The sequence below is a fragment of the Sceloporus occidentalis genome, unplaced genomic scaffold (genome assembly GCF_023333645.1).
Source record: "Sceloporus occidentalis isolate IW3139 unplaced genomic scaffold, rSceOcc1.0.p SCAF_6, whole genome shotgun sequence".
NCBI lineage: Eukaryota > Metazoa > Chordata > Lepidosauria > Squamata > Phrynosomatidae > Sceloporus > Sceloporus occidentalis.
The window spans coordinates 109153378-109168831 of NW_028316986.1; positions in this window are offsets into that span (position 1 = coordinate 109153378).

Below are 15454 nucleotides of genomic sequence, written 5' to 3' on the forward strand. Positions count from 1 at the left end.
TTGCAGGAGACCAGGTTGGGGAAGGCTGCTGTATGACAAACCTTTCTCATGGCTGGCAAATTGTATAGGCTGAAAGTATGAAACAAGGAGGCAGCCCATGTCTCACATAAAGGGTGACAATGTGGGACTTTTGTGTGTGTGTGTTTGTTTTCCTCATGTACACTACTTTTACATGCTCTATATGGGTAGAGCCATTGAAAATGTGGGAGTTAGTGAAGGGAACATGGGGATGCAACATGATTGCTTCATAATATTTCCAATAATGGCACTTCTCAAAATATTGGGGCTGGATTTGTATCAAAGTTTCATAGGTTTGATTTAAATGGGCCTTTGTGCTGCCCCCATCACGTGCTAGGGGTTGGTTGAAGACGTAGCGTCCATATTGGCCTCACCCCTAGCCCGTGATGGGGGCGTCAAAATGGCAGCGCCCTGTACACATGGGTGCTGCTATTTTGACGTGGCAGACGCATAGCGTCCGCACATCCCGGCACCTTTGTGATGCCGCAAGTGCGCCATTGGTGCCTTGCAGCATCACAAAGGTGCCACAAGAAGAACCTGCTTTTTGCGGATTCTTTTTGTTCCATGACAGAGCCATGTGGTTTATCCGCTATGGCTCCCTCGTGGAGCAAACCAGGGAGGCAGGAGACCACCCTTTTTGGGTGGTCTGTATCCCGCCATAGTTACATCTAAATAGAAATGAAGATAATTCTGTAAGAACATAGATTCTGTCTACCTTTGAACTAACAGCCTGCTTGTCTTATTCAAGGGAAAATCTTGCTTTAACTGATGCAGGAGAATATGCTACCTATAAACAATAAGAACGCTAAGGGGGGAAAATACCTTTTGAATCACTGACAATATTTTCTCATAACTTGTCTCTATGTAACTGCTACATAATGACCCTTAAATAGCAGGAGACAAGATCACTATGTAATGGTGTTCAGCCTGTCATGCCATTTAATCTTGCTTTTCAATGTTCCTTTATATTTATCTTGGATATTAATATTTGCCTACCATTTCTGTCTTTGGGTTCAAGCCATTATTGACATTCAAAGATTTGCTTTTCCCATTGTCTTATGAACACAGGAATTGGAATAACTGACTCTTATGTGTTTACATTAAAAGATCATTGCCCTCAGGAATGAGATAGATCTCTCAGATTATCCTCTCATGCTGATTGTCACTGCTTACTTTGGCAAGGAAAGAAAAAGAATAAAATGGCTTGCAGGGAAGAAGAAAAAACACACATCAAGCAATATCTCTTTAGCACCTGCTGTTTCTCCTGGCAATGTTTGACACTGTTGACCAAGGAATTTTCCATAATGTGATTCACTCTCTTCCACTCGGCTTTGAGTCTAATTTATCTTGATGTGCAGTAGTAAGCTTACACATTTACAGACAATACTCACAGAAATCCACACTTTTCAGTTTTTGCCATTAGGATGTATATTTTCCCAGGCTTCTCCAGCATTCTCAGGTAGACAAGAGACAGCCAAATGCAATTAGCATGTGTATATAATCAGCTCAGCACAGTCTCCTACTGAAACAATAATCCTCATAATATATGTCTTAAGATGTCATGGACCTTGATGTTACAGAAACATGTTTGCTGTCTAAAGTGACTTACACCAGTTCAGCCTTTTGCTTTACCTCAAGGACTGTCTCAAAACTATGGGAGCCTGAAAATTTAATCTCCTGATCTTCTGCTGTTGTGTTACATTCTTCACTCTTTTCACCAAGCTCTAGGGAAATCCAAGAATGTGCACTGAGATGCATTTGCTCACCACAAAATACCATGCTACAAATTTGGCCTCATATCCTGTGTTATCCATCTATTTCATTCTGTCATTCCATATTCATTTTCTTTGGTCTGTGCCTGCTAAAGGATCTGCAGTCCTTTCAGTAAAGCTGTACTAAGCAGCCCCAAATTTGTATATTTTTTCTATTGCATTGCATCTTCTCAGAATGATGAACAAAAAAAGAGGGGATTGCCCCTAAATAAGAACTCTCCACATGAAACTTTCTTTCTGTCCCAAATTTTCCAGAGAGTATGACACTGAAAATTGTTCAAAGATAAAACTCTTATATTTGCTGTGCTTGTATTGCCTTTGTAACTTTAACCCGCTCCTTTAAAAAATGTTTTTTTTAAAAAAATTCAAAATAAATTTTAACAAAACAGACATAATTACAGTCATGATTAATATGCAAACATATTGTCAGCATAAAGAGAGATGGATACATAGAACAAAATTAGTGACTTAAAAAATGGATTCTGCCATTTGGAAATTGGATTACTAAATGTTCAACTGAAGTTATATGTTAATACAATGTTAGGAAATTGGGGATTTATTGACATTTTCATTTTGGGGCAGAATTCTAATCTTAGGCAACATCTTCATTCCCCCGCAGCCACACCTCTACATTTTGCCACTGCACTTTAAGATATGAAGAAAGCATTTCTCCCAATGCCTTTTTGTACAGACAGCATCCTTTAATTTTTTCAAATATGTCCTTTGTGGAAAATAAAGTCTAATGTCTCATTTTTCCTTTCATGTCACCATTGTCAGCCTGAGCCATGTCTGTCACAAGCCAATCTCCTGTATTTGTGAGTTCTTGTAAAAGGCAGAACACAAGACACAACCAAGGCAGATAAAAAAACAAGCATGAACCAGAAATGACGATGATGTTGATGATCATCACAGCCATCAGGATAGTAGTAGAGTAGTCACAATCACCTAAAAGATAAAAACAAATAAACAAAAGTGAAGTCGAAGGCTTTCATGGCCGGCATCCATAGTTTTTTGTGTTTTTTGGGGGGCTATGTGGCCATGTTCTAGAAGAGTTTCTTCCTGACGTTTCGCCAGTATCTCTGGCTGGCATCTTCAGAGAATATTTGCCTGGAAAAAGTGGGTACACACACACACACACACACACACACACACACACACACACACACTGTGTGAGCCTGGGAAGGCAGGAGTGATTTGCATGTGTTGTTCTATTGCTGATGACAAGTCTCAGGCTGGGAGGCTAATGCAAAAGATTAGCCTCCCACCCTGAGGCCTGCCATCAGCAACAGAACAATACACATGCAAATCACTCCTGCCTTCCCAGGCTCACACAGTATATATATATACCCACTTTTTGTAGATTTGCATAAAAATTTCATAATCACCAGCAATCACTATGAATTAAAGCACACAGTACATTTGCCCATTACATGGAACTACAAGCAAATAACCTGTGTGGTTGCTCAGTCTTTAGTACTAATCAATCACAACTTCAAGGCTTTCTCTCTCCTCACAGTTCTTTATTGTTAAACCAGATTTGGACTCTATAACTTATCAAACAGAAGAGCACACTTCAGTGGCAACCAGTTAAACAGAGGATTGTTTTGCTGCATGCCTTGAAGAAATTTACAACGTAGATATCCCTAAGGCAAAGCTATCACTGGGTTTTCTTGGCAAGGTTTGTTTAGGGGGGGGGGGGTATTTTGCTTTCCTCTGAGGCAGAGAGAGTGTGACTTGCCCAAGGTCACCCAAATTGATCCTTTCCTCAGTTTCTTCTCAGTGTCGTCAGAGTTTCCTAGTTGGAGGGCATTCCAAACAGTTTACCTTCTCAGTATGATTTGTGTGAAGATTATTTGTTGTTCTGTGCCTACAAATAATTTCTGACCTGTGTTGGTGTCAGGTAAACCTATCATGGTGTTTTCTTGGCAGAATTTGTTCAGAGAGGGTTTGCTCTTGCCTTCCTTCACAGCTGGTAAAGTATGACTTGTCCAAGGTTACCCAGTGGATTTCCATGGCCAAGCAGAGTTTTGAACCTTGGTCTCCAGGATGAAACTGGATTGAAAGTTGTCCTCTGTGCAACAGGACACATAGCTGTCATAAAGTCTGCCTTTGGAAAGCAAGTAAACCTACATTCTTTTTATCATTTAGAGATGGGGAAAGAAAGCAAAGCTCCAAGTTGTTTGATCAGTGCTTCTAGTTCTATTCAAAACCATTCAAACCCCAAATTTTTGGATATAATGCTATAACACAGTCTCATTCTATGTCAATCTAACCAAAGATTTATCCATTTTACCCTTATTTATATATTTGTTTACTATTTATTTCTTACTTATAGACTACCTCTTGGATGAAAGAAGCAAACTGTGGCATACGGAATACCGGGCTGGCCAATCAAATGGCAGCTAGAGACCAGCCAATAGAATGTGGGCTGGGATTTTTAAACATTCCATGGGTTGGGTTTCGGCAGTTGGAATGTTGACAGTTGGAAGGGGGACAGTAAAAAACTTCAGAGATGGTTCTGATGAGTCCAGGGAGTGGACACAGTTCTAGGAGTTCCAGAGGGGGACTTAGGTTTAAATCTGGAAGGAGAGGCTTATAACCTGACCTAATTTGATAAGTCCAGAGAGGGACTATATTTGGAAGAAGTCTGAGGTGCGTTACAGACCGCCCGTTTGGGGCGGCCTGTATCCAGCCCTTTCCCTGCCGGATCCAGGCCTCAGCTGCCACAGCGGCAGCCTCTGAGGCCCTGATCTGCTGCTTTCCAGGCCGCGGGGAAGCAGCAAAAGGCCGCTTCCCAATGGTATGGAAAGGGGTGTCCTTGGGGCTTCATGCCCCAAGGACACCCGACAGTGGTGGGAGGAGGAGAAAGGGGACACTTGGCCCCTTTCTGCCTTGTGTCACTGGCGCAGCCATATAAAGGCTGCACCAGTGACGCAAATCCTAGAAGGAGCTCCATTTCGGAGCTCCTTCTGGAGCCACGAAAAGGCGTCCCAGCCACCCTCATGCGGCGTGAGGACATCATGTCCGTGTTGCCCCGTTTGGAGGCAGTGCGTTCATGATGTCCTAATGGCGGCGCCCATCTAGAATGGGCGCCACCATTTTGTACGTACTGTGTATGTACTAGGGTTGGGGGCGTCTGGAAGAGACGCCCCCGGGCAACCCTAGTACGTACACGGTATGTACTTTAGGTGTGTGTGTAACGCGCCTAAAATTAAGGGACTCAGAGTTAACCAAGCTCTAGGAAGGGAGTTTGGGGGTTCTTATGATCCTAAGGGATTACATAGCCTGAGTGGTTTGCTTTGGGGTTAAGAGTGACAGGAAGGATAAGGAAAATTCTGTAACTACTTTGCCAAGTAAAGATACAATAACACCTGTACATAAAAGATATTTAATATACTTCTGTTATTTCAGTAAACTTTTATCTTTGTTTTAAAACTAGCTTGGTCTGAGTGAATAACACAAACACACGCTACTATAGGAGAAAGACCACCATAAGAAAGGGTTGTGTCACATAGTTTTGGTGGCAACCCCAATAGAAAAGTGTTGTGATCGTTACATAAACCAGTTCACCAGTTATGGCTGGAATACTATGGTCATAGTGAGAATATCTTTAATTTGTTCTATTTGATGTAAATGGTCAAATTTAGTATCCCAGAAGTTTGTTTTGTGTGTGTGTGAAAGACCAGCTAGATAATAGAAAGACAATAAGTTAAGGATGGTGAAGCAGTGAATAGCATTGTTGCTTGGTCTCCTCCTCCAGCAATTAATCCTGTGTCAATCAGTTAAAGACAAATGAACGGGATGGTAATTGTTGATGAAGTTGCCTTCATTTTTTGTACTAAAATGAGAAGGCAAATGAGAATACATCCTGGAAACATGTTAATTTCCCAATTAGGAATAGAATTTCAAGGTATTCCTTTACAATCACACACACATACACTTACTTCAGAATCCTGTTTGAAAATGACATGATTCCCTCTTCTGAATCAATGACTGATCTTATGCTTAATGGAATGGCCAGACTTGTTGAAAGATTTGTCTTAATACAATGCTTTTGCAGTGGATATACCTAGAATGAAGGATCACATAAATTCCTACAGCAGCAACTCATTACATAAATTCTGGAAGATCAACAGTTTCCAGTACTGTCATTATCAATATTAATGATGCTGGAGAAGACATGGCATATTTGCAAGCCACCTATCCAAAACAAATAGATGTCTGTCAAGCAAAGAAAAAGTGGCCAAAGGCAGCCAAGCTATTGATTCCTTCCCAAAAGAATCATTGTGGGGTGGAGTAGCATTGCCCAGGGATAGATTATCCCTAATTTCCATTCCAGAGTTGTTCCAGAGGTCTTGAATAAATAAGGAATTTGAACTCTCCTTTTTATTCTTCTTAATATGGGTCAAATCTCAGGAAAATCACAATTGTTTCAGTGTTTCAGTGACAAATCAAGACTAAAAATCAAACTGAGATGGATTGTTTGGAAAAATCTTCTAAGTCTGTGGTGGCGAACCTATGACATGCATGCCCTTTCTGGTGTGTAACATCATTTTGGAGGGCACGAGGAGAGATGGGAAGGTGGGGGAAGAGGAGGAACAGGCATACGCCTATTCCTCTTCTTTCTCCTCCACCCTCCCGGGCCTTCAGCTTCCTCTCTAGAGACAGCTAAAGGCCCGGAGGGGCAGGCGGGAAGAAGAGGAAAAGGAGTGTGCCTGTTCCTCCTCTTCTGCCCCTACCAGGCCTTTAGCTGTCTCTGGGGAAGTCCCGCCCCTGAAAGTCCCACCCTGCAGAAGTCCCATCTCTTCCCTCTCCAGTATTTCTACCCTCAGCACTGGGTAACACCCAGTGCCAGAACGACTTTGAGTTTGAGCACTTGGTCCTTAAAATATTATACGCTGTTCTAAGTGATGACAAAGAAGCCCATTATTTTTAAATGAAAATCCATTCAAAACACTAAGTGGATATAGTTTTCATTTATTTTCTTATTTGCTGGCTATCGGCTATCTTCAGTCTTTTTGTGCAAACCATTCAGTGAAATTACTTCTTAATGGACTGTGTTAAATATTGAAAATATGGAGACCTACTCTTTTCTTTTTAATTGCATTTACTGAGTTTTTAAAGGGCAAATAATGCCTTAATTTAGACTGTTTTAGCTTTAATGCATATAGGTGGGTATTGGATCATGACTTTTGTTTTGGTGTACACATGCCTCAGAATCAACAACATGGAAGGAGAAGGTAAGGCTTTTCATTCTTCTTATGGGAATGTATTGGGCTGTACAAAGTAATTGTTCTGCGATATCGTTCTTTTCAAAATATATTATTTATGGTAATTCTTGCAGTGTTTTAGAATAGCTTAGTTCACTCTTGCTCTCATATACCTTGAATTGTTCTGATATTTTGTTTTTCAACTTCTTGCTAGCAATTTGTTTGTCTCTTTCGCTCTTTTCTTTCTTAAGTAAAATTCAATTCTCTCTGCTTTGGTCAACAGTTTCTCATCTCGACACAAAGTGCTGATTATCTTTCCTACTTAATTTAACTCATATTACTGATTGAATTGCTCCATTTAGGTTTGCTCCTTATCCATCAATCCTTCTTTCCCCCTGAAAATATACAGATGACCCTAGAGCTTCAAACTGCAGTCAAGAGTTTAAGTGGCAAAGAAAAATATCTGGATTTTTATATTCATTATGCTTTCTGGAAACAGTGTCAGCACCTTTCTCTGAATAGAGATTGGGCAAGCTTCCTATTACCCAGGGTTAATTTGCTGTTGGAAAAAGTAACCTCACTTTTCCATGCAAAGTTATTGATAAAGGAAATCTTTATCCAATTGAAAATGACATTTCTGCCTTTTGTCTCACCCAGTCAACAGCTGTATGGTTGAAGGTGATCAGTTTTGAGGAAAAATTTCTTATCAAATCACATCAGTATCTGTTAGTCAATGAGTTAGATATATATTTACCACTGTATAAAACAGAGAGCCAGGGAAATGCAAGTTTAGTAAGCACTAATTTAAGACATTTTCCCCCCAATGAATGTTATAATCAATCTGGATTTATCTCCAGGATTTTCCTAAACAAATGTGGATTGTATAGCTGTTGATAAAGCATACAGTTTGACATGCAAAAGTTATAGTTCCATATAAATGGATTCTGCTGTTAAGTGTCATCAAGTTGGCTTCAACTTAAACTGGCCCTTGAAATGAAATACTTTAAAGACCCATTATCAGTAGCCCTGCTCAGGTCTTGCAAAATCAGGATTCTGCCATTATGAATTGAATCAGTGTACCTGTAGAAATATAATTCTTTGGTAATTTTGTTCTTAAAGGAAGAAACAAGTAACATTAGACACTTTCTTCCTGCTGCAAGAGTCTTCAAAAATTTTGCAGTTTTCAAAGACAATTAACAATTCAAAACTGATTCAGTGCTAAATACACACATGGTATTTTTGTTCTGAAAATAGCACTTTCAGCACTTTTTACACAGAAAATAATAGTTCCGCATTTCTACATTACAGTCGGCCCTTCTTATACACTGATTTTTTATACACGGATTCAAGAATACACGGTTTGAAAATGTTCAAAAAAAGTATATATTTCAAATATCAAACCTTGATTTTCGATTTTTTATAAGTGACACCATTTTGCTATGTCATTATATTTAATGGGACTTGAGCATACACGGATTTTGTTATACACGGGGGATCTTGGAACCAAACCCCAGCGTATAACAAGGGTCCTTTGTACTACCGAGAAACAAATGTTTCTTCCACTTTTTCTGCACCTGTACATAAAAATACTGTTTTCCATGCCGGAAATGCTCTAGTTGAGGGGTTATGTGCAAAATTATCCTTTTTAAAAAAACAACACACACACACACACACACACACACACACACACACACACACACAGAGAGAGACATACACAGAGGCAGCATTTTCTGTGCAGGCAATAATATTTCTATAATATTTTTGTGCACCCATTTCTGCACAAAACTGTTATGTAAATAGTTTTATGCAGAATGGATTCTGAGCTATATTCTTATTAGTAAAGGACTCTTCTCACCAGGGTTTCCTGAAATTTGTAAAACACTTTTTCAACCATTTTCAGATCTTGTTGCATATTGTTTCCATTCCTTTCTACCTGAAATGCAGTATTTCTCTTTTCCTCCAATCTTCTACTTTACTCAGCATTATTGTCTTTTCCAATGAATCATGTCATCTCATGGTATTTCCAAAATATAATAACTTCAGTTTAGTCATCTTGGCTTCCAGCCACATTCACCCTTGGATCCATGTATCTGTCTTTTTGCTGGTCCATTGTATTTCCAGCAACCTATTTGAAATGAATTGATTGTTGTTGTTTTCTGTCAGCTTTCTTCACCATCCAGCTTTTCCATCCATCCGCAGAAATTGGAAACACTATGACATGGATGACCCTGACTTTGGTTTGTTGTTGTATGCCTGCAAATTATTTCTGACTTATGTTGACCCTAAGGCACACCTATCATTCGGTTTTTGTGGTAACATTTATTCAGAGGAGGTTTGCCATTGTCTTCCCCTAAAGCTGAGAGTATGGAACTTGCCCAAGGTAGGTTTTATGGCCAAGTGGGGGGAATTGAACTCTGGTCTTCATAGTTGCAGTCCAGTACTTAATCCATTGTGCTACACTGGCTCTCTCTGACCTTGGTATTTAAGGCTGTATCTTAACACTTGAAGATCTTATTTAGTTTCTTCATAATTTCATAGTCTTCTTTTGATTTCTTTAATACAGTCTCCATTTTGATTTATGACTGAATCAAAGCATAGACCATCTTTAAAGATTTCCATATCTTCATCACTCACATCTGTTTCCATGTCTTCATCACTCAGGGCCAAAGCTGGAAGGAGTAGCCTCTGGCCACTCTGGTGTAGATTGGGCCACGACCCCAGTGACTGCACGGCTTGCTCCTAAAGTGGGCCATCACAACAGTCTGAATGGGCCACCAGCAGGAATGGACTTAATCCACTCCTTTTTTGGATCAGCTCTTTCTGCCTAAGCATGGCATCCATGTAGCTTTCAGCCACATTGGGGGTATGTGCCATGTAAACACCACACCTCCAAAGTGACTGGAAGATGCTTTATTTGGCCTGTCTGTTTCGGGCCTCACATATGTTTTCATAACATTCAGTTGTGACTTTGCTTTTGTGATTGCTTCTTTAACTTCTGTCAATTGCTGTTCCACATTTTTGCTATTTTCTGTGAGTAATATGGTGTCATCAGCCCATCTTAAAATTACTGATGTTCCTTCTTCCAATATTTACCCTTCCTTATTCCAAGTCTAGTTCTGCTCTTTCTCTATGTTCTGCAGCTAAATGAAACAGATAAGGTGATTAAAATGCATTCTTGTTTGATTCTTTGCTAAAATGAAAAACATTCAGTTTCTGTATATTCTGCCTTAACTGCAGCCTTTTGTCCAGAGGATAGGTTACAATGTAATTTCATTCCTGTGTCTTTTAGAGCAATCCATAGATTTTCATAATCTACACAAAGATTTTTTTTTGTAATATGTAAAGCACAGACTGATTATTCTTTTAAATTCTTTGGTCTCTGCATCATTCGACATATATTTCAATATGATATCTAATATCTCATCTTTTTCTAACAACAGCTTGGAGTCTGGCATTGCTATCTCCTATATGACAAAAATCATTGTTGTATAATCTTGGGCATCATTATAATAAATAAATAAATAAATAAATAAATAAATAAATAAATAAATATTATTATTTTCCTGCTTCTAGATGGATCGAGGTGGGATTACAACCCAATAAAATATACAATTCATATAAAAAAAATACAATAACAAATTACAAAGAGTTCCTTAAAACTGCTTGCATAGACAATTGGTGAAATGGTCTGATGGTTGCTACACAACCTGATATGTCCTCTCTTGCATTATGACTACAGGATGTTTCACTACATCATGCCTCACTATTAATGTCACTATTCAATCTTTTTAGATTGTCATTTCCAAAATAAAACAGTAATTATTTGAATAAAAGTGCTTCATTTTACACCAAATATGGCAGTTTTTCTTTATTTTCTTTGTTGTTTAAAAACATCTGGATTTCCTTGATTCATGCTTCTTATATTCTATGTTTCTATTATATGTATTGTACAGCTTCTGGACTCCCCCATCAACCATCTGTATTTTTGTGCAGAATAATCCACAAACCACCTTGGCCCAGTCCAGACGTGCCAAAAAGGACGCCCTCAACACGTGCGACGGGTGCCTCAGGGCAGCGCTTCTAGATGCCCCTCGCCCCTTGTACGTGACGAAGGTGTAAAAATGGTGACACCCTGTACAGACGGGTGCCACCATTGTTATGCAAGCGCCATGCGGCACTTGTGTAATGAGTGCGCCAATGGTGCACTGTGGTGCACGTTATACTGCCACCGTGATGTACAAAGAACCCGCTTTCTGTGTGTTCTTTTTCCGCCGGCAGGAAGGGTCGCCATTTGGCGGCTGTGGCTTCCCTCCGGTGGAAAACCAGATGCCGGCAGGCTGTCCTTTTTGGGTGGTCTGTACCCCATCCTTGGGACATGCACATACAGGAAGCCTTTTCACACTATACCATTATAGCACTATCAATCCACTGCAGCAGTCATGACCCATCCTTCAGTATCATGGGATGTGTAGTTGTCTGGGGAGGGGCATTTAAAATTCTCAGGCTCCATCCGCACTGTGGAAATAATCTGATTTAACTATTGTGGCAGTTAAAATGGTGTCAAACTGGTTTATTTCAGATATCTCTGATTCCTCACCAACTCACAGGATTCCATATAATGGAACCATGGGAGCTGAAGTGGAATCATGTCATCATAACTGTGTAGTGTGGAAGGGCCCTGAACAACTCAAAATTTTCACTTCTGTGTTGTTCTGTTTTTAAATTTTTATTACACAGAACATAATACAAACTATACAATCCACATTTCATAATATGCTTTTCTCCCCTCTACCCCCACTTCTGTGTTGTTGTTATCTGAGTTTCTGAAGTATATGGAACCCAATTATTTTTTCAATGAAGAGCAGTGAATATTGTTTCTATCACTAGCTTGAACTGATCTCAGTCAATAAAGATAAGTCTCATTTTTAAACACCTCTATTTATAGAGAAGTCTGAAAAAAAAAACCCCAAAGAGGAAGGGAAATCACATCAAAATACACATTGTTCCTGAAATTTAACTTAGGGATATTCTTGTAGGGGCAAACAGGGAGAAATTTTAGTTGAGAAATGCTGCCTTTAGTTTTCTCTCTCTTTTCCCCCCTGCTGATTTACTGATGAACCTATCTGGTGGAGCCTGTGTGAAATGGATTGTAATGAAGAAATAAAAATTTCTCAACATTTTGTGTGCTGTCAGGTAATTCCTACTTACAAACTACAATGCTCAGGCAACTGTAATTTTTAATTGAAATTGTTTATAAGGTTGTTCCCTAACACAGCATTTGAATGATGCAATTTCCATAATAATATAATCATTTGCATATTTATTAGTTTCATTTAATTTGCTGTGAAGTATTTTAATGTGGGTTCAGGATGATCTTTAACCACATTATTTTAGTGTTCACTGTGACTGTAATCTAAATAGATGCCAATGTGTGGATCACATATAACATTAACCATCAAGATATGATTTTTATATAAAATGATCTGTGCATTTTATGGCTATCGTCCCCCCCCCCAAATAAAATAAAATAAAATAAATCACTGCATCCATTTAGCCATATCATTATGAACTTGTTGGCATTAGAGCTTACAGAATTATCTCCCCCCCAAAAAATATGTCACTCCTTTCCACAATTCTTCAGACCTTGAGAAGTTTATGAGCTTTGCACATTTTTAATATCTCCATTAAACAATGTTATCTAGTCTATTATTTATCTATTTTCTCATTTAGCTTTAGGAATAGTTAAAAAGGCTTGATTTAAAATATATTGTGATGAAAATAATGTGCTGGCCCATCTTGTAGACTAGGGATAAACAATTGCTGGCACTGTATGTGTGTGTGGGATGTGCTGTTTGTGATCCTGAAGGGACTGCCTCCTCCCCAATTTGAGGGTCATCTTTTAAAATTTCACCTCAAATGGCTATTACTATCTCCTTTCAGGGAGGGTTCTAGTCTCTGGAGCAGCAGAAAACAAGCTTGCTCCCTTCTCAATATGACATTCCTTCAAATATTTAAACAGGGCTATCATATCACCTCTTAACCTACATTTTATTTTTCTGATAAGTAATATCAGATAAGTAATATCATAGTCCTCATTTTTGACAACAAATTCACATGAACTCAAGAGTTTTACATACCCCCAAGTGCAAAATAATACCGTCAGCCTTCTGTATCACTGGAGTTTTGGTTCATGCCTGCCTGCAGATATGAAATATCACAGGATCTCAAGTGCATATTAATCTGTGGACAGCAATGTACATGCAGGTGCAGCTGCATGCACACCATTAACTTATATGGTGTGGGGCTAGCTGTAGTTGCTCATAACTGTGGATAAGTAGCCCACTAATATGGAGGGCTGACTCTACCACCTCTAAGTATTGTTACAATACTTTAAAGACTTTTATAGTATGATTTATATATGTCTCCTGCTAAGTCTAGATTGAGCTAGTCTGAGTCTCCAGAAAGTCTGGTTCGGCTCAATGGGCTCTTACTTGCACACACAGGATCGCAGTGGACACAGGAGTCCAGGAAAATGAAGGCATGTATGAAGTACTATCACAGTGGCAAGCTCTTACCTGTGCAGTCAGCTTCAGAGAGATTCTGCATGCCTGTTATTCTAATAAAACAGCAGCTATCTCAACATCACTTTTTAATATGCATGGTCATTTTATCCCATGAGAGCTTCTGAAAAAGGCTACTTTCCAAAACATTCAAAAGTGAGCTTTTAACACTCACACATAAGCCTTGATCAACCACGTTTAATACAGTGCACCCTTGGCATACGCGGGGGATCTGTTCCATATCCCTCCCCTGAGTAAGTAAAATAGCATGTAAGCTCAAGTCTTATTCGATTGAATGGGGCTCGTGCTCGCGGTGCAGGAAAGTGCATGCGCCTGTTCATTCTCCCATTACGTGGCTTCTGCGTAAGCTGGAAGCCACGTATGGGGGGCCCACCTATAGCACGGGCGCACTGTGCTTGGACTCTATTTTACATGTTCAGCCCTCCATTTCTTATCTGCACAAACTGATAAATTTCTTAGCCAAGAACTTGTGGAAAATATTTTTATGTAACCACTTGTTTTACATTTGTGGTCTTCCAAACACCACTTTGTTTCTTTCTTGCATTACAAAGCAAGTGTTATGAATATTTAAGTAAGCTTTTGTGATTTGACCAAAGAGGTGAACTACCACAAGCCAAATTAAATATTGTTGTACAACAATAATATTCTTTCACTTTTTTACATTTTAAAAAAATATTTTATTAAAACATAAAATACATGCTCAACACAACTTTCATATCACATTTGAAAGGGAATTCCCCTTTCTACAGTGTCAGACAATAAATTGGGATATAAACTTTACTTCCATCATTGCCTTAGAACCTAGTCTCAACAATTTACATTGTAAAAGTTTCCCTCTTCTCTTCCTTCTGTCTGTCTTTATTTACTGCTTGTATCTTCGAAGTATTGATCTTACTATACCAATCCTATCAAACTTTAATCATACATTAGATGTGTTAAGCTCCCTGTAATCAACACCCTCTATTGTCTCTTTTTACAGTATGTTAAAACTGGGTCCCACTCTTCTGCTATTATTGTACTGTATTTCTGTGATAAGCAACCTGTTAACATATCCATCTCCTGCATTTTGAAATTTTTTACTAAACAATCTTTTATCTAACCAGTCTTCCAAAGTAGGCATCTCTTGACTTTTCCAACATTGTGCTATTATGATTCTTGCCACGGTGACTAAATAAAGCAGAATTCTTTCATATTTTCTCTTGACTTGGAAATTAATCTTATCTAATATGTTTAGCAGATATGTCTCTGGTCTCATTTCAGATTTGATTTTTAGCATGTCCTTTATTTCTGTATGTCTACTCTTCCAATCCAATTATAATTTTGGACATCTCCAACCACTCAGGAAAAAAATGACTATTTCAGATGATTAATTTTTGAAATAATATAAAATTTTAAATAGCTGCAATCTGATTTCTAGGTAATTTGGTAATTTATAATTATGATAAGTATCAGATTTATTTCTATTAGGAGTGGTATAATATAACAACTCATGATTAAGTTATGGGTTTCCTAATTATGGATTACATTGAAATAATTGATTGTGAACTTTTTAAAAAAATGGAAAATGGAAAAGTATCTTTAAAGATTGAGATTCTAATCAGATGTCTGGACACTATTTTGACAGCTTCACATTTTTGGATTCTACAAGTTAGTTTCATTATTTTTGTCACAAATTGAGAGTTTGTTTTGTGTCTGCAAGTCATTTCTGATTTATAGTGACCCTAAGGTGAACTGAAAAATCAGAGAGTTGGCAGTTTGAGGCCTGAGTGCTGCATGATAGGGTGAACTCCTGTCACTAGTCCTACCTTCTGCTAACCTAGCAGTTCAAAAACATGCAAATTCAAGTAGACAGATAAGTACCACTTCAGTGGTA